This window comes from Pinus tabuliformis, chromosome 8 (genome assembly GCF_031772625.1).
Source record: "Pinus tabuliformis cultivar Carrire ecotype Pingquan chromosome 8, CPIR1, whole genome shotgun sequence".
Classification (NCBI taxonomy): Eukaryota; Viridiplantae; Streptophyta; class Pinopsida; order Pinales; family Pinaceae; genus Pinus; species Pinus tabuliformis.
The window spans coordinates 1810963065-1810984590 of NC_142294.1; positions in this window are offsets into that span (position 1 = coordinate 1810963065).

Genomic DNA, 21526 nt, shown 5'->3' on the forward strand with positions numbered 1-21526 from the left:
TTCATTCTGATCTGGATCAGAAGTTTCTCTCATAGATAACCATTGGAAATCTGCTTTCTTCGTTCCATTGCTAAATGTCCTTCTAGAATTTTCAGATTCTAAATATCTTTCTAGTATTTTTGCAGTAACTTCTGACTGAGCTCTAGGAAGTGAGAAACTTTTGATATCAGGTATAAAGACTTCAGAGCTAGGGGATTCATCAGTCTGGAATGTAGAAGATGAAGATGGAACACAGAACTGACAATCATCAGGTTTATGAGAGGTGGATTTTCTATGATCCTCTCTTGGAGCAGAATGTCTTGATGATAAACTTCTGGGAACAGAGGGTATATGTGGATTCCTACCACCGAAAATTGTAGATCTAGGGAAGGATGACATAGATCTAGTAAGTGAAGGAGTGGTAAATTGAAGACCAGAGGATCCGTCAGGATGATGGACGAGAGACAATTTCGGAGGAACTTTAGATGTTTGCAGTTGAGGATATTTCTGTGAAAATGGAATATAAGTATTATTCCATTCATCTGGAAGAGTACATTCTGCAAAACCAATCTGTAGGGGAGAAGTGTTACCAGGGCCAACAATAACACCTTCTTTTAAAGCTCTACCAGCTAACTTTGGATTCAGAGGAGGCATGGAGGTGGAGACAAATCTCAGGCATATAGAAGCATGGAGCTGAGCAATCTGTGACTGTGGGGCAACGTCAAAACCATAAAACTGAATATTAAATTGTCCAAGAGCTATTTTAAATTGTCTGGTTCTTCCATTAAGTAGTATTTGTCTGAGCTACTGTCCACGAGTCTAAGTTTGCGATAAGGCGCTGGTAGAGAGCTGTGAAGGCGAAGGACTGCCGTGTTTGCTTTCCTGGTGCACAAAAGCTTTGATTCTCCTCTGTTCAGGTGCTTACTCATACTTTCTTTCAATGGCTGGTTATATGAATGAGTTTTCTCTTCAGAATTCCGAAGACAGAAAGATAGCTCATAAGAATCGATGGTCTTTTATGAATAAGTTTTTAAATAAAACCAGAAATGAAGATGTTCTCTATGATGAAAAAGTATTAGTACAAGAGTTTGAACCACAGCCTAACTGGACATTGCCAGAGATTGATATTGATAAGCTTTATAAAATGCCTGTTTTCTAGTTTCAAGCTGCTCAGTTATTTAGATTTACATCTGTGAATATTCCTATTTCCACTGGCCAGTCTGTATATCAAATCCCACTAATACAGCCAGAAAATATCAAATGGGGTTTAGAAAATGGTTATAGATATATCCATATCGGTATCATACAATTTGGAATTAATCCTCTAGTCCGTCCTGGTCTAAATACTTCATGCTTGACATGTGTCCTTGATACAAGAATGAATAACTTCGACGACGCTTTATTGGGAGGATTCCAAAGTCCCCTCAATAATGGCCCTGTTTGGTCATCAGTTATCCCTAGGTATCAAGTTTCATTGACAGACCCTTATATCAATGAATTCTTGAATGCTTATATTCAGTTTTATGGTTTTGACGTTGCCCCACAGTCACAGATTGCTCAGCTCCATGCTTCTATATGCCTGAGATTTGTCTCCACCTCCATGCCTCCTCTGAATCCAAAGTTAGCTGGTAGAGCTTTAAAAGAAGGTGTTATTGTTGGCCCTGGTAACACTGCTCCCCTACAGATTGGTTTTGCAGAATGTACTCTTCCAGATGAATGGAATAGTACTTATATTCCACTTTCACAGAAATATCCTCAACTGCAAACATCTAAAGTTCCTCCGAAATTGTCTCTTGTCCATCATCCTGATGGATCCTCTGGTCTTAAATTTACCACTCCTTCACTTACTAGATCTATGTCATCCTTCCCTAGATCTACAATTTTGGGTGGTAGGAATCCACATATACCCTCTGTTCCACATATACCCTCTGTTCCCAGAAGTTTATCATCAAGACATTCTGCTCCAAGAGAGGATCATAGAAAATCCACCTCTCATAAACCTGATGATTGTCAGTTCTGTGTTCCATCTTCATCTTCTACATTCCTGACTAATGAATCCCCTAGCTCTGAAGTCTTTATACCTGATATCAAAAGTTTCTCACTTCCTAGAGCTCAGTCAGAAGTTACTGCAAAAATACCAGAAAGATATTTAGAATCTGGAAATTCTAGAAGGACATTTAGCAATGGAACGAAGAAAGCAGATTTCCAATGGTTATCTATGAGAGCAACTTCTGATCTAGATCAGAACGAAAATGAAAAGCTGCATAATTATACAAACTACCAAATAGTTTGTATGCTTCAGAATATTGATGATATAGCCCGAGATGTTTTAGAAATTAAAGAGCACATCAAAAAGATGCATACTAGTTATATTGAGACATTGGGAATCCAAGATACACACACAAAAAAGTTAAATAATATTCAGTCAAACATGGGTATCATCTCCAAGTCTTTGGAACATCTTACAAATGCACTCCCCACTCCTGCTTCTCCACCTCATTATAGAGAAGTAGATGTCTCAAGTTCAAGGCTGAAATTCTCCTCCAATTCTGATGAATCAAAGCAAATCTTTTTTAAAAGGGTAGAGAATATAGATAAAGCCAGACTTGAGAAGATCCAGAAAGGAATCAATCTAGCTAGAGAAAAGACAGAGTTGATGAAGAATAGACTAGCTGATCTTCCTTCTGTTAGTTTCAGTCTTCCCAGCCTTCCTCCAGTGATCAAATATGCTCTTACAAAGTGGTCTCAGAGTTTCCAAGTCAAATTTTGTCATTTCAAAGAGTTTTCAAGCAAAATTTGGTCACTAGACATTAGGTCTAGGGTTTGCTTTAACTCCTTCTAAAGTTGTCAAAATGTCGGTCCATGTCATTATTCAGCTGAGTCTATCATCATTCATAGGGTTTTCATTATCATGTCAGTGTCTAATGAGTCATGTTACACCTTATTCATGCTTCAGTTGTGCCTAGGCAAGGTCATTTCCCTCTCCTAGGGTTTTGAAGGCAATTTCTCTTGGATGGTCAAATCACCGGAAAAACTTGTTTCCTGATGTTCATACACCTTCCCCTATCCTTAAAGTACCTTATCAAATGCTTCCCATCCCTTAGATCCGCCAAATTCCTCATTTTTGCACAAACCCTAGTTTCTAGCTACAATCTGGCAATTTTCTAGGTTTGGCCTGTGTTTTGCCCTTTTTGACCCCTTCCCCTCACTCAATCTCTGAGATTCCACTTTCCCCTACTTCCTAACATCCCTCCCCACTCCCAAAAAAATTCCCCAAGAATTTAGAAGCCCCCTATCCCCTTCATTTCGCTCCATTTCGACAAAATTCCTTGTTTCACACATCGGGACAAGTCGCACTCAAATGATGTTCCAGAGCAATAAAACATGAATTTTGGAAAATTGAGAGAGGTTTTTGTCCAAAACATGCCAAAGAAGAAAAACCTCCTTCACGTTTTGCACAGGTGTCACGGTTTTAGAGAAATGTCAAAATTACAATCGCCGGATCCAAGGCGGTTGGCCAAGGCTCAAAAACGGAGAAAGAAGCTAAATCCCCTTCGTATCTTGGCTGAGGCTTCAATCAAGGATCATGGCACTCATTAGCCTAGCCACAGCTCAAATCCCAAAAAATTCTGAAAATTTTGGGTAATTTTGGCAATTTTTGGAAATTTACAGGTTTTGGCTCCTCAATGGGTCTCACTCCCGGTGAGACCCTTTGTCATGGCAGCTCCTTTTTGCAAAAACTCAGCATTTCTAGATTTTTCATGCAACGTTACATATGCCTATGGATGGACTTGAGTTTTTATGGAGTTTGGGCCTCCAAAAGGTCAAAATACATGCAAAATTTGACTTTCTGCCCCTTTTTTGAGTTGCAAAAAGCAGTCTTGGGAGAATTGAGTTTTGACTGGGCAAATGACCTCCAAATTCAAAAATTCCAGTTGGTTTGGAAATTAGACTCGTAGACCTTTCCAACGCGCTATCATGCACCCAATTATGACACCTGCAAGTGACTCAAACAGAGCTCCCAATGTGCGTGACCCGTTGAGAAGATGTGCGCGACCCGTTGAGCAGATTTTGCTAGAATTGACTTGTTCAGCCCAGAAAACGCATATTTGACTCTTTTTGACTTTTTGAGGTTAATGATGGTCCTCTTGGATGTAATTGTGATACTTTTTAGATACTTTTACTCTTGTTTAACACTTCTAGAAGATTCATTTATGTCAAGGGTAAAAATTGAATGTATGAACTGGTTTCCAAGTTTATAGAGGCAAGTTGTTTTGACTGCCTATTTTCTAGTGTCTAGTTTAGAAGTTGTTGAAACATCTCCTAGAAGGATGAGCTCGACCCCTAGAGGCAAGGGAAGAGGTTGGCTTGCCTATATTATGTATTTTCTTAATCATTTTCAAGGGTTGGAAGGTTGGACTCTTGAGGGAGAAACTATCATTGTATTATTTCACTTGTATCTCTGCAATTTTTGGCTAAGGAAGACCAGGGTTTTGCAGTCATCTTTGGGATTCTTGTGGACTCATGTGTTGATGGTGTGTTTCTTCATGTTCTTGTAAGCTTTGTTATGTGATTCATTTCCTTTCTTTACTGCTGCACATTAAACAAATGAAGTGTTAAAGTATGAATTCATGCTAGCCATGCTCTGCTTTTAAATTTGTTTAATTTCCATGTTTTCTACTGTCTAAAGGGAATTCAAAGTCATTGTTTGCTCTCTTTAGCTCCTCATCTTTCATTCTTGATCATCCACCTCAGTTAAAGGCATCAATACTGTTTCCTACCTTGCCCCAAGGAATCCCCTGCAGAAACTGTGTCAAATCCCCGCAACCAAAATTGCCATTCCCTCAAATTGCCACCAAAAACCCAAAAAACCCCAAATCAACCGTTTTAATCAGTTTACTAGCCTAATATCAGTGTTACCTTGTTGGTCATCTCATCCCATTGAATATTTACCGAGATTGATCGGAGAGAGCCTTCTCCTGCCCCGTAGGGCTAACTACGAGGCTGAATGGTTTGATGTAGCCTTGAGGTTTGCCTTTCTCAGCCTGAGGTTAAATTTCAAGTGCTAACACCTTCTGTTGAAAGTTTAAGACTGCCAAAGAACTATGTCAGCCTTAGTTCTTTGATGAAACAAATTGGCCAACCATCTGCTCCTACAATAATGGCCATGTCAGGAGTAACTAGTGAGCAAACACAAGGTGAATCAAGTTCTAAAAGAGATAGAAGTGATTCTTTTTTCCATTCCAACAAAGGAAAAAGAGTTGCTAGTGATACCAATGCACATGAAGCATCCGCATCTAGCCCATTCAACAGATATACTGAAAATCTGCAATCTACACCTATAAGGCTAGACAATCCTGCTTCCAGAGGATATGGAAATTCATTGTTAGTAAATATTGATTGCCTTGATTATAATGAAGTAATTGATGTTTTGCATAATGTCCATGCTTGGGCATTACAGAGGAAAGCTGAAGCCAAAGTATCATGGTCTGATGTAGTTACTCAAATTGTATGGTCTTTTACTGGCATACTATAGCAATGGTGGGAAGGGCTTGTAGAGGAAGAGAAAGATCAAATAGTTGAACATAGTACTGATCCATTAAGAGCACCGTTTGAGGCTTTAAAACATGAATTTGTTGGATTAGTCCCTGAAGATTCAGCCCATCATTCACAGCTATTTCTCTCCCAGAAGTTATGCGACATTGATTACTTGCAAGAGTATTTTTGTGTTATGCAAAAACTTCTGTATCAGGCTAGTGATCCACATAATGTTGCCTATCTGAGATATTACATCCAGTCTATGCCTGGTAAAATTCCTGATCTAATTAACCAGTACATAGCAGATCATAAAGTGAATTTGGAAGGACAATCATTTGCAGCTATTCACCAATTGATTGTCATAATATTGCAGAAAGAATGTGCAGAGAGCAAAGCCAAGAAGAATTTTTCAAAACAGATGCACTTTAGCACAAAGCTTTGCAATAATTTCAAAGAAACCTATAATTTTGGTTGTCACAAGAAAAGTGAAAGAAAGGTTTCTAAAAACGCAAATTTTGATAAATCTTGCTCCTGCAAGGCTGATAAATACTTTCCTAAAAAGAAAAAATATTTTCCTTCCAAAAGATCATTTAAAGGACGAAGGGTAGTATTTAGGAAAAGATCAAAACCTTCTAAAAAAGGTGTGTGTTTTATTTGTGGTAAAGAAGGTCATTATGCTAACGCTTTCAGAGAAAGAAAAGATAAAAAGCAGATGAAGATAATGAATATCTTTTCTACAATACATGATCCATAAGATTGGGATCTCATATCCCACTCTGATGGAGAATATTTTGAAGTTTCAAGTTCTTCTCCAGAATCTTCAGATAGTGAAATTCTTGAAATCAAGAAATTAACAATTGATTTAGAATCATCTGATTCTGATGAAACATTCATTCCTGATATTAAAATGTTCAGTTTGAATTACTCAGGAGAGATACAAGCAAAGATTGCAGCAGTCAAAGCTGATCTAGCATAGTTAGATCCAGTTCAGTTTACGGCAAGAAGAAGATTGATTGAAAAACTTGAGAATCTTGAGAAACAACTGCCATCCAAAAGGAAAGAAAGATTTTCAGAAGAAGAAAGAAATGATGATGACTTCATCGAGAAAGAGTTCGATTCAATGTTCAGACCTTTGCAGATTTTCGTATCTCCAGGTATGAATCAAATTGATGCTCTTAAAAAGAAGATCACAGATTTGGAATCTTCAATTCATCATACAAGGTCAGAAATGATACAGTTGTCATCCAAACTTCAAATACTTATTTCTGATTATGATGATTGTAATTCTAAATTAACAAGCCTACTGATGAAAAATGTGCCAGTTATTGAAGAGATATCCCCAAAGGAAAATGTTGAGCTTTTTAATGTTATGGGCATCTGAGATAGAGTGGTTATTCCAATAAGAATTAAAGTCCCTAGCATTAAACCTTATACTTTGGATGCTCAAATAGATTCTGGTGCTATGAGTAGCTGCTGCAAATATAAAGCCATTCCTCATTATTATTGGCAGCCTACTAAACTCCAATTCAGGGCTATCACTGGTGATTTAATGGAAATAAGTCATATAGCTCCTGAATTTCCTATTTTCTTGAATGATGTCCAGGTTTTTGTCACTTTGTATAGTTTTGATACTGGTGCTGATGTTCTGTTAGGACAAGATTTTCTGAAGAAATATTTGCCAGTCACTTTTGGACAAGATTATGTTATATTCTCCACCACTGCTGGTCCTATCACAGTCCCTGCTTCCAGTGATTACAAAATTAATGTGCAGCCTGAAGATCAGGATCCTCTCCAGTATAGTCTGCAAGATCTGACGAAGATTAATAAGATTGTAAAAAATGCAGAGTTACATGGTCCCAAAACTTTGCAACAAATTTCTGATAAACTTCGTGCAGATTGTACTTCCAGTAGGCCAGATGCCTTTTGGGTAAGAGAAAAGTATTTTGTTGCACTACCTTACCGAGAAGGATATATTCCTAGGCCACAAAAATCCAATGCAAATCATATGAGTCCAAAAGAGCAAGAATTATGCAAAACAGAAATTGAACAATTGTTAGAACAAAAGCTTATTGAACCCTGCAAGAGCCCTTGGGCCTGCCCGGCTTTTTATGTCAATAAGCATAGTGAGCAGAAAAGAGACAAGAAAAGGCTTGTGATTAATTATAAGGCCTTGAATGATGCTCTTCTTCCTATTCGATATCCTCTACCTAACAAAGAATTGTTACTTGCTAAGATTGCTAATGCTAATGCATTTAGCAAGTTTGATCTTAAAAGTGGATTTTGGCAGATTGGTATTATTCCTGCTGACAGGTATAAAACAGCCTTCACTGTTCCTCATGGCCAATATCAATGGACTGTGATGCCCTTTGGTCTGAAAAATGCTCCATCTGAATTCCAAAAAAGGATGGAAGACATTTTTGGTGGGGTAGAGTACATTATTGTATATATTGATGATTTGCTTGTATTTAGTAGAGATGTAAATATGCACAAGATCCATTTAGAACAATTCTACCAACTTGTATATAAGCATGGATTAGTACTTTCAGATTCAGAGGAGAAGTTTCAGATTGGGAAAGTCAAGATTGATTACTTGGGTTTACACATAGAAAAAGGACATGTAGAACTCCAGCCACATGTACTAACCCATCTATTGAAGTTTCCTGATATAATTTCCGATGTAAAGACCTTGCAGAGATTTCTTGGATGTCTGAATTATATAAGAAATTTTTATGCCAAACAATCAGAGGATACAAAGATACTGCTGAACAGACTAATGAAAAAAGTTGTCAGTTGGACAGATGAAATGACAGCAACAGTAATTAGTATTAAGAGTAAGCTTAATGATTTTCCAAAACTCAAACTTCCTGATACTAATCTTCCTTTTATACTTGAAATAGATGCTTCTGATCACACTTGGGCTGCCATTTTGTTACAAAAGCATGGAAGAAAAGAATTGGTTTGTGCCTATTCCTCAGGATCTTTTGATGATATAGAGAAAAAGTATCCTTCTTCTCATAAAGAAATACTTGCAGTAAAGAGAGGAATAAAGAGATTTCACTTGTTCTTGAAAAGTGTTAAGTTTATTGTTAGAACAGATCTAAAGCATATGAAACAGATGTTGGCAAACAAAAGATTGTTAGAACAAGGTAGTACCAGAGTACTAAGATGGGCACTATGGCTTGAAGGTTTTGATTTTGATATTATTTACAAATCTGGTGCAGAAAATTATCTTGCTGACATGCTTACCAGAGAAGGTGCTCAAGAAATCAAGGAGATCAAGATGTTCAGACCACTCAATCAGCACGAAGCCTCTACAAGTCAGTCCAGTCATATCGAGTCTAAAAGAGTTAAGTATGTCACAGTCTGTAGTAACTGTCATTATGAGTTTTGTCTAGAGTGTCTATCAAAACAGGTCCGAGTCTTGCCATTATGCTTAAGACAAATCATTTTGCAAAAATGGTTTGATTCTGAGGAGTCTAGATGGTCATATACAAAAGAGTTACCATATAGGATTAGGCCATGGCGTGTTTATTATGCATTGTCTAGGGAACCAGATCCTGTTTATTTTGGGTGTATTCAAAATACTGACTGGACATGGTCAGAATATTTTTCTATTCACTAGAGAGCTAGGATACATGGTTCGGTTAAGGTCATATTTTATGCTGTAGCTATAGATCCCTCTAACAATTGGTGGAGTCCATGGTTTAAGCTATTCATGTTTAGGTATTTGCCTAGAGCTAAAAGTATTTTTGATAATACTTTTGCTGAGTTTGTCAGAATTTTCCATTGGGAAATGCATGTAGCTGTCTAGAATGATTATGTCTTAGAGTTTGAATTTATCCACAAACACACAATTGTCATTCCTAATGAAGAAGATGAGTACTTTAAGCTTTCTGTCAGATTCAGAGGATTGATATCAGTGGACCCACAAGACAGGCCAACATTCATGTTCACATTCCCGTTCTTTTTTTGTACCAGAGATACAGCACCATATTGGCTAGATGAATCTATCCCATACGAAGTGCTTGCTCCAAATAATGAAGAACTAATTGAGGAATTGGTAGAACAAGACCAAATCAGACTTGGCCATAATAATCCAGTTGCTCCAGAAACACATGCCCATGATTATGATGACAGAGCTAACAGCGATTGATTGAAGGGATCAATCAAATGAAATCCTTTCATATCCTGCTTTATTTGTACATATACTGCTCTTTGGTTTCCGTGGGATTTAGTCAGAATAAAATCTCCACTGTGTAATTACTTTATCCTGCTTTATTTTTACATATACTGTTCTTCGGTTTCCGTGGGATTTAGTCCGAATAAAATCTCCATTGTGTAATTACTTTTGTATAAGAGCCGATGTCCTAGATTCCGACCATCTTTTCATTTCAGAGACGTCATGATTCGGTCCCCATATGGCTTAGCCTCCAAGGGACGAGATAACAAGTGGTAGTCCCCACTTGCCCGAATCTTTAGAACTATTCATTACCTTTTGTACAAAGTTCTTTCGTGATAGACATCTTGCATGATGATCTAGCGAAAGTTTGATTCTTCTGGTTTCAAGTTCCCGGTAAAAGCTTTCACCGGATGACCTGCTAGGATATTATAAATACTAGCATTGTAAGCTCATTGAGGGGCATTAGAGTCTTGAGAGTTTGGAGAGAGTCTGAGTAGTGTTAAAGTCTGAGTGAAGTCTCCCTGCTCTGCATCTGCGAGAAGTTTTCTCGATCTGCTTGCACCACGGAGTTTAACTCTATAGTCTGTATTGTGAGTTTGAGTTCTTTGAGTTTTAGACGAGACGAGATCTCCCTGCTCTGCATCTGCGAGAAGTTTTCTCGATCTGCTTGCATCACGGAGCGCTAGTCTCATATCTGGATTCTGTAATTATCTGAGAAGCGAATATATCTTTTACATCTTTGCACATCCTTGCATCTTGAGAGAGTCTGACTCTGAGTAGTGTTAAAGTCTGAGTGAAGTCTCCCTGTTCTGCATCTGCGAGAAGTTTTCTCGATCTGCTTGCACCACGGAGTTTAACTCTATAGTCTGTATTGTGAGTTTGAGTTCTTTGAGTTTTAGACGAGACGAGATCTCCCTGCTCTGCATCTGCGAGAATTTTTCTTGATCTGCTTGCATCACAGAGCACTAGTCTCATATCTGGATTCTGTAATGATCTGAGAAGCGAATATATCTTTTACATCTTTGCACATCTTTGCATCTTTGTATTTAGCGCAAATCGCTCATCAAAAACTGCCTCAGAATTGGATTCCGGGGCTCCGAAGTGCGACTTTTGCGCCTCTGCGCCCAAAAAAGTGCTGATGACGTCAGCATTTGTACGGCGGGTGACGTCAGCATGACGTCAGCAGGGCGACGTAGCGGGATGACGTCAGCATGACGTCATCACGTATGGACGATGACGTGGCAGGTACGGTGGCGGGGACACGTGGCAGTGATGTGACAGGAGGCCACGCAAGCTGGTGACTCATCAGGTGATTGGACAGGGGAGTGACGTGGGCATGTGACTGTGCAGGGGGTGACATAGGCGGTGACGTCACCAAGCAGGAGGCGGTAAGCGGTATGTGGCGCACCGCTTTTCGGGGATGGCAGTTTCGGAGGGAGGGGCTCCGCCACACCCCAGAGCCTGACGCGTGGCGGGAGTACGGCGGCAAAACCGCCGAACTCCCGGACGCGAAAGTTCGGGCGGTTCGGGGATGGGGCGACCCGCCCACCGTCGATCTGCGGGGCTGTGGATCAGACGGCTGGCGGCGGACGTGAAGGGACGGCGGGTTAAGTGCGGGGTATATGCGGAGTATATTCGTTTTTTAATATTTGCGCGGGTGGGTTAAAAACTTAGGGAAACGGGTTTATGTTGGTTTTTACAGGCACGGGCTTAATACTTATGCACAGAAACTTTGGGTTAGGGGTGGAATATGGGTTTTTTACAGCATTAGGGTGAAACTTTACAAGGGGAAAGGTGAAGACATGGGTTTTTTGGGGGTTTTTAGGGTTAAGGGAGAGGTTAGTGAATTCTAGCCTGAGTACCTCCAACTGAAAAACTGCCTTAAACCGAAAAATGGATTGCTTATCAAAATTGGAACACAGCAGTGGCACTTAGACTAACACACTCTTATGGACACTTCTTTGGCCATCTGTAGCAAATATGGAGCATTGCAGCATGCATAGTACGACATATTTGGCATGTAAAATTGTCGATCATGAAAGATGATTAACCTGCTGCAGCAGGAGGCTAACAGTGGCTCCACTTGGGGATGGCTTTTCCTTGTGAAAAGCCAAGAACAGCAGGTCAGACTGCCTTGTATTCAATTGTTGCTGTGTTCTGCAAATTTCCCTTGGTTGGCTACCTTATTGATCCTACCTACCTACCTACCCTAACTAGTACTTACTTTGCTGTTAGGTGAAGTGAAATAGCCAATGCAGCCACTTAAGCAATAATAACATGAGTGGGCTTTGCTGCTTGTGCTTGCTAGTGAGACCAACTGAGATTTTGCAATTTGTTGTGGCTTTGTCAATCTTTGAGAAGATCAGGAAGCTACTGACCTCCTTTGCGGTGTTTAAATACTGTACAAAACTGTCCTGCAACATATATATACAATTTCTAGGCTGAATTAAAGAACTGTACAAAGGTTGAGGATTGCTACCATGCCTCGGAGTCGGGAGATCATCGACAACTCGGTACTGAGCCTTGCAGCCTGTTAATAGCGAAGAGCACTGATCTCTTTTATCATTCTGCCTGCCAGCGGATAGGTCATTCAGAACTTGCAGAGGTACTTGTAATTTATCACAATCTGGCTCGAATAGGACTTGACTGATCTGTGCAGGCTGCTGGTCTTCTTCTTCTTTGAACAACTCAGATGGCTGAAAACAAAGAGGCAGGGGATCCACTTGGATCATTTGGTCATATGCTGCTGCTTCTGTGTCCTCCTCAATCTGATATTCAATGGCTCTTTGGGGCTGCAAAACTAGAGGCAATACCTTTGGAACAATATCTTGATTAACCTCAAGACGGTCAATAGCAACACACGGTGACACTTGATCATGATAGTTATCCTTTATAAATTGAAAAGATTCAAAACAAAAGGGTAAAGTTCTTTCACTGAAATCAACACACTCTGCGTTTTCTTCCTTTTCTTCATAGCTGAGATGGGCATGCTGATCATTGGGTTCAGGTTGCTGAACCTGAACACTGCTTCCTACCAAAATGGGATCTGATTCCTCTGCAAGGCTGATGTGGTCGTTAGGCTCATAATCATCATCATACAGATCATATTTGGGCAGACAGTTGAAAGAAGAGAAGCTATTATATTCACACAGTATATCAGGAGAATGCTCCATCATATATGACTAGATGAATATGTCATCTATTTTGTGGCAGGTTTGTTCGTGAATGTCACTACTTTCCTGTTGCGAAACAGATCTGTTCTGGTGCTCTGAACATTCCACTTTCATTGTGATGAACTGCATCATTTCCTCTGTCTTTTGTAACACACTAAGAAATCTTTCTTCTTGCTCTGCTTTGCGCTGTTCTTCCCTCCTTCTTAGATTTGCCTCCACGTCCACAGCTATGTCCTGCATCTGTTTCAAAGTGGACAGGCATCTCTCTCTTAAATAGAATTCCATCTCTGTGGCAAATGCTCTAGGATATTGCAATAGAGCTAGATAAAGGGGAGGTCTTATATTTAAAGGCATGGACTGATAAACTTGATTGAATCTGTCTGAAAACTGCTGAACAGATTCATCTGGATGCCTTTCTAAATGATTGTATTCTTCGATGAGCACGAAGAGATTACCTCTGATCATCCATCTATCAAGGAAAAGCTTGGCACACTGCTGAAACTTAGAGATGCTCGCCTCAGGCAACGCTTTAAACTAAGTCCTAGCTTCGCTTTGCAAAGAAAGGGCAAATAGTCTAAGACTGACATCTTCATCTTCCACTTCAAATGTATTAAGATAATATTCAAAAGCCTGGATATGTTTCTGGGTAGTAATACCATTCTCTCCATCAAATCTAGGGAGATATTCAGGATGATTTGCCGGTAGAGGAACAAGCACAAGAGGCAAAATGAGCGGCTTATATCTTTCAGGAACTTTACGAGGCACGGGAGTATGTACAGGAACTAGAAGACTAGGCTCTATTTTTGTTTCCTCCTTAGCTGTATGATGATCTTCAACAACATTTGAAAGCTGCTGCTCTGATGTGGAAGGAGGCTTTTCAACAACCTTTTCCAAAGGAAAAACATAAAAATCTGACATAAAATCGTTTTTAAAGTACAATATGCACAACAAAATCTGGTGCAAGAGAAAGAACATGATCTCTTGGATGATAGTCCAAGTCAAGAGCCTGATCTGCTTATATAATTCCTTCGAGTTCATTTCTCCAGTGGAATCTTTATTATGAGGATGATGTGGAGTCGCTGGGTGGATGAATCAACCTTGAAGTGCCTGATCTCTGTCCACCGTCACAGATCAGAGCTGAACATGAAAAGCCCTGAAGAAAAGGAACATTTTCTCCAGAAAACGAGGCGAACTGGTCAAAATTGAGGATTTACTCTAATAAACACATGATTCACTCCCCAGTGGAGTCACCATTATGTTATCACTCAGGTTGTCCCAAGGGATACGGCCGAGGTAACCACAAACCAACTTTGGACTGCAGGCCCTAGCCTACCTGCAGTCAGAGAGGGCTCTCTCTTTATGATTTAGCTTTGTTGAAAGGGATGATTTTAGGCTAGATATGATGCACAGGGGTTTTGATTGAGTTTTGGTGCGAAAACTGACACTTTCAGGTAGAGAGGCAGAGTATAGTCTGAATCTTTCATGCCATTGGGCGTGGAGTCGAGGAGGGGAACTGCCGGTGTATTTCCTTAATAACAGTGAGGGAACATGGAGCAAGATAGCTGAGGTTGAAGCAATTTTCAGGTTTAAGGGATGAACTGAATGCTAAAGAAAGAGAGGCAATTAAGAATCTCTCCAACAGATTAGAAGAGAAAATAACAGGGCGCTACCTAGGGGCAGTTAAGAATCCCTAGATAATTGGCCAACACAGGTGAATTGGGGTAAACATGAGCCGGAAGGAATTCAATGTTCATAACCAATTCTTTTAGAGGAAAACATCAAGAAATAGCATAAATTGAGCATAGAGAGTATTTAAAGTAATTCTAGGCTATTCCTTTTTTCTGCTATTTAGATAATGGCAAACACATAAACAGAGATAAGAGGCACTTATTGCTTCACGCCACAGTGTTGTTGGGAAAGGTATCCAATACGGAATGACCCTATCCCACTCTAAGGGTGATAGTACCTCAGCAACAATCGAAGCAAAGCTATTCGAGATTACTTCTTTATGAGATGTAAGAGAGGGGAGAAAGAGATCCATTAACCGTTGTCTTCCGCTAATGATTGATCCAATCTTCTCTCTTTGCTGCTTGCTCCCAGCTCCTTGCTCTTTCAGTGGCCCAGCTACACCAGGATCCTTCAAAACGGCAAGAGAGGGAAACTACAAGAAGCATACATTCATAACTGATTCAAGGATTAGGATAAATCAAATACACAAGTATAGCAATACACCATTGAAACACATGCATATAGAAGAACCTCAAATGCTTTATTAATGGAAGAAGTAAAGTTCTGAGAGTGTTACAACCATAAAAGGCCCAATCCAACAACACCTCCGAGCAGAAAGAAATCTCCTCTTCACCTCCTTCAAAGCAATCACCCAATAGTTCTATACTCAAACCAACAACACTTCCTTACATTCACAAGATTCCAGCCCCCTTAGACCTCATGAGAGAGCTCTATATATAGGAGTTTTGGAGAAAGGATGAGTCAGCTTGAGGCTGGCATGAAGCTGACTAGTGTCCTCTCCCACTTCAGTTATTCTTCAGTTCTTGAGTCCACTTGGAGGTTCTTGCTTCCACTTGGAGATCTAGATCCTCTTACTCATCACAAGGCGAATTCCCTGATCCAAGTGTCATTTTGGAAGCTTCCTGGGCATTTGACACATTGAGGAATGACTGTGCCACTTGGCCAATCTCGCCCAGCGCAGGTAGCCTTCATTGCTTTTGACATTCAGCGCAGGTACAGAGTGGAGCAGTTGACATTCAACGCAGATGCTCAGTGGAGCAGTTGACATGATCCAGAATTAGCTTGTTTTTGAGTGTTTTCAGGTGGAGAACTGATATTTAGTGCTGTGGTTTGCTGACCTTGTTCCTCTAGGGGTAGGAACAACATGTTTAGGGACTTTGGATCCCTCAGATTATTGACATTTCATGCTTCATGCTGTAAGGCACAAAAATGTCTATAACAGTTGCCCCCTAAAGTATGAGGTCGTTTATCGGGTGAAATGCTTTATCAGGAGGATCCGAAGTTCATTCAATCGCTGAGAGGTGACCTGTAATAAAATACACTACAATACATTATTTTTCATTCTGCTTTTATGATCTAGCTAAGGCGGGCATTCCCATGCTCAGCTTTATAAATTCATTTTGGTACATATAACAGACGATCGTCTGATGGTAGACTGATAATTCTCTGCTGAAATTATCATCCTTTGAGTAGGATGATCATCTGCTGTAATAATGTACATATCAAATGTCTTTATATTTCCTGAATATATATCGCAGCCCGGATGGATGAAACTAGATCCGGGGTCTTCAAACTCGTTCGATCTTCACTCTAAGTACAAGTCGATCCATGTGAGAATTGTGCTGAAGTCGAACATGGAAAGACATCGCTTGATTACTGGTCAATAATGTAAACCATTAACAAGCGCGAGAGGAATCACCGATAATGATAATGACCCTCAAGGTACTGCAGTACAATTCACGTGGTGTGAATAAAGGACTTGGCGTCGAACACCACGCAAAATCTTCTGGTCGAAGGTCATTGATGTATACCTGTCGCCGGAAGTGAGAAACTTGCCATTGAGGCATGCAAGCTTCAAAGTACTGGGGGGGTGTTCCTAGATCAACTTCTTGGATAATGAGCTGAAGTCGACAAGAAGCGATCTGTCAAAGGAGGGCCTTAATTAATCCCACATCAGTGACACGGAATGGAGTTAATGATTTTAGTGGAGGTGAAAACAATCTGTGAAATATGATTCAGGGTGGCGATCATGGATGGATGAAGGATAATGTATGGCAGTGGATGGGACACGGTTGACTCTTTCTGAACAACATCTCTTGAACATATAATGACACTGATGTGATGGATCGATAGCATTACCCCAAATGTGGATGGTTTGGCGAAGACCATGGTGATGAGACCGGTGAATGAAACAACCCAACCCGATGTGATACAGAGGACAAAGTGTCATGTTCAAGAGCGACTTGCTACCATTAAAGCTTTGAGGTTCTCCCAATTTTTCCCCAGCCATTTCTGACCAGTACCTCTTTATTTTTGTCAAGCTTGAGGAGGATAACATATGCTTGTTCTATAACCTGCCCTTCGGGCAAGCCCATCGCTATGTTTTAACGAGCCTAGCGATAGGGAAACTCGTTCTCGTCTAAAGACAAGTTTGTCGCTATTTAATCATTTTAACGAGTCTAACGACAAGGAAAACTCGGTCCTTTTCATTTTTAGAGAGTCTGAAAAGGTACAGAAAGTTAACTCCAAAATTCCTTTTTCGTCATCTAATCCCTTAAGTCCGAAAAAGTATAAAACAATACAGAAGGGATGAGTTTTCGATAACTTTAACGAGCCGAATAAAACAAGCGCTCGACCTTTTTGTGTAATAATCCCTCAGGTCCAAAAAGATTAAAATCTAGAGGAGGGATAACTCTTCCGGTCCTTTTAACGAGCTGGAAGGCCAAAACTCGGCAAACTTTTCATATTTTACGAGTCAGGAGAAAAGAGCTCAAAGAAGACTCGTTTTTTGAGGAACGAGTGATAAACAGGGATAGCAGCAGATTCCAGGTACAGGTTGGAATTTTCCAATCACGGCAGTGTCACAAGGATGGCTAGGTGAAATCACTCTTCGCAGTTGTTCCTCAAAATAGGTAAACAAGCATATGGAGGTGAATGATCGGCCAAATGGAATGGAGGTGGCAGGTGCAAAACACGACCAAGGCTTTTTATGGCTAATAAATTTACGATCACAATGGTTATTTACGGGAATAGGTTCATTTTTTAATGAGCTTGAACTCTGGAGGAAACTCTTGCTCATGCTTTTCTATTTTTTAACGAGCATAAATTCCGCGGTAAAACTGCTCGATCTTATGTTTATTTTTTAACGAGCATGAACTATGTGCTAAAACTGCTCGGATCTCGCTTTTTTATTTTTTAACGAGCATAAATTCCGCAGTAAAACTACTCGATATACCAGTCATAAGATAAGAATGTCTCCTGCAAGATTCCATTTTTTATAGAGCTTGCACCTCACATAAGCTATGCTCCCTCTCCTCCTTTCTTTATGCAAGTTCGGAAACGGCTAATCCTAAAAGCAGATAAATAACCGCTCTTAGCTTGCACTCCGAAAGGTTTGCATGCCCCCAGGTATAAAGTATAATTTCAAGGCTGCCCCTACTTATCTGATAAAACATGTGTTAAAGGGTGAGGCTTGCCTCTTTCTGGTTACCCAAAGATTGTTTTGTTAACACCATCAAACGAAAACATTTCCTCGGCACTGTCTACCGAAGTAGACAATGGTGAATGACCTTTGTCAAACAAGTATCCTTGACAAAAGAATCCTGTTCTAGAACAACCCCTCTTCCATCCACGGACGGGGTACGGACTAGTCATACTCTTTCGCGGAAATTCTACCCTATACCCAAGGTTTCTTCTGCCTAAAGCAGACCAGGATGCATGCCCCCTGGGTTCCAGTCCCATCTTTCCGAATCACTCGCACTCATCGGGAAGGAGGACTGGGGGTGGAGACATTTCTTGAGTGAATAGACCATTGAGGGTTGGTATGTGACTATTTGCAATGCGTGATCCCGGAAATGAAAGTTGGTCTACGAGCTTGACCATTCTTCCTTCGTGTGGAAAACACATTACTCTAAAGAGTGAGGAGACTATAGCTCCCATGCAATATATATAGTCTCGTCCAAGGAGTAGGTTATAATCCAAGGGTCCTTGAACGACCATGATGTTCATTTGAACGGTCTTCCCTTTCAATGTAACAGGCACATTGGGGAGGATCCCTAATGGTCGACTGGTTCCTTTATCAAAACCCGAGAGATTTCTTATCTCAGGAAAAAGCTCCGGGGAACCCAGTGCTTTCCAAGCAATAGAGGAAAGGATACTCACAGATGCCCCTTCATCAATGATAGTTCCAGCCATTACCATTCTATAAATTTGGACTATGATTCTGAATGGTATACTGGCTGGTAACCGGGGTCTGCCTAGTTGGTTCCAATCAAAGGACACAACCAGGTTGCTTGGTGGTGGGACCGAATACACGGCCGGATATGACCCTGACGATGTTCCTTCCTGCGATAAAGGAATGGGCGCATTGCCCTGATGCTCATCAGAGTCGGTGTTGATGAAAAGAATCTGGATGGTGTCATCCTTATTCTCTTCAGTGAGGGTGTCATTTGAAGATGAAACCTCTGAAGGCAGAACCGGGTCAACTGTCGTTTCGACCTTTAGACTTTCGTCTGGTCTGGATTCAGTAGGTTCATTTTCAATGACTGACACTTCAGCTGACCACTTGAGCGGGCCAGCTGTATTTTCAACCAACGAAGGACTTGGCACGAGTTTTTTGTATCCAGGAGGAAGTCTCAACGGTGAAACCGGGTGATCTTCCAAAACTCTCTTCGCTTCGTCTAAGAAGGGACAACGGTGGATGGCGTGATCGCCTTTACACAGTTTGCAGGGGGATCTTGCTCCCCCTGTTTGTCTTGAACCTTCACTTTCGCTGGTTGACGGTAAGCAATCAACATGGCTATCAGAGGTTGATGCTCCCGAATTGTGCAACCGAGGGGACCAGTCCCTTAGTATCCGGGGAATACAGGGACAATCTCTATGGAAGTGGTCTCCTCTACATATGACACATGGCGATTTAGGCCCGGTCTGTGCTGTGTGTGGATTTTTGTCAGATGTCTTTTGCTTGCCCCCAGTCGCCTTAGGCTCCTTCTTCTTCTTCTCCTTCTTCTCCATGGGAGCTTGGCTTTTGCCGGCTCTACCTTGCGAAGATGAAGGATTGGAGGAAGAGTTATAGGAAGTAGAAGGCTGGTGGGTAGCTCTAGACTGATCTGACTGTTGACTCGACTGTTCAGGAACCATGGTGTTCTGAACTACATTGGTTGAGAATAGCCAAATTGGTAGGCCAATTGTCAGTCCTGGAAGCGACAATGTGGCCATGTGGGGCGCACCAACTTCTCCCCAAGAGGAGAAAGGACTAGGATTTCCATCATGTGGAATTCCTTGGTTGGGGCGTTCCATGTTCTCAACCTAAAGATCAACGTAGGAATAGGAGGTGATTATGTTCCGTTTAAAATAAATTTTATAACGACGCTTTAGACACAACTTGCTTTTTCACTTTTTAAGAGTCGAGAAAAAGCTAAAGATGACTCTAGTCTCCTTCGATGTTTTAACGAGCCCGAAGTGACAAATGCTCAGATGGACTTTTTTAGTTATAGAGTTTGAAAAAGGCCAAAAGAAACTGCTCTGGAGTTCTAGGCAGAGGGTGTGCCAAACTTTTCGCAAAACCACAGAATACGTTTTACGGTACGAGTGGTCGATCTTCGTGAATGCTGTGTTCACTGCATTGCGATCAGTAGGGCGGCTGACACAGTTTCCTATGGATAAAGGCTTTGTTCCTATAGGGGTCTCCCAATATATACACGACAGTACGTGGGATCACAAGTCCGTATTGATACTTATCGCTTCACCGTGGAGGAATCACCCAACCACTCAACGCTAAGATATCACGTTTAACAATGCCAGAACACGTCTCTAGCTTAGACCTCTATGTGTTTGTGTTATGTTTCAATGCGTTGTTATGTAAATTCAATTTATTTTAAGGTTGATCTTGTTTAGCAGTTTGCCTTTATGGATCACCACGAGATGTATAGTAACACTCCTAAATGCAGTCTAAGATGATAAGCAAGCTTTTCAATCTTTCAACTTTGAAAATCTTAACTACTGAGGGAAAAGAAAGACAACATCTTTTCACACAGATCATAGAGCACACACTAATGCACTTTTTCCTAAATCAACATGCAAACTGTCATAATGCACATGCACAATGCAGGTATTTCTTTTCTCTTTCTTAATGTTTGTGCGATACAAAAAGAAAGCTGTTGTATAACTTTGAATTCAATTTCAAGTGAAAGCAAACAAGCTTGTCCAAAATCAATAGACACCTTAAGATTTACTTGTTTCGACACTAGAACTATATAAATTCAAACCATATGACGAACGCAAAAGCTCAATCAGCTATGAACAGCAAACAAACTAACTCTTAAGATCAAAACGACACTTTATCACAGGTCTAGATCTAAGAGGCCACAACAAGACTAGTTCACTTTCGTTATGGGAAACTGCAAATGATGTAAGAAATACACAAAGAACAAATACAGTTTCTTTATACAACCAAGGCGGAATAGTGGCAAGGAAAGTTGGTTTCAGATAGGTACATTGACTGGTAACAGGCTGCAAAAACAAGGGTGAAAACAGGGCAAGAAACAGCAGGAAACCCCAGTAGCAGAAGGCAAGACTGGTTCAGCGCAGGTGGTACACTGTCACTTTGACATTCAGCGCAGGTAGCCCCTTCGGGAACTACGCTGAAATGCAGATAGCCTTCACACAGCCTGCACTGAAGAACGAAACTTTCATTTCTCTTGGTTTCCGGGTCACAGATTGCTAAAAAATTCACAGTTTTTGGCCAAATCAGAAGCTATCAGTCAAGTACACACTAAGGGATGAAAATGAGGATGAAAAGCTATCACTAAGAGCTTATTAGAGTCTTTGTGGATCAGCTCTTCAAATCATAAACTTGCCCAGAAACTGAGCTAGAGTAGCTGCCCTCTACTTTGCATTTGAAAGATCC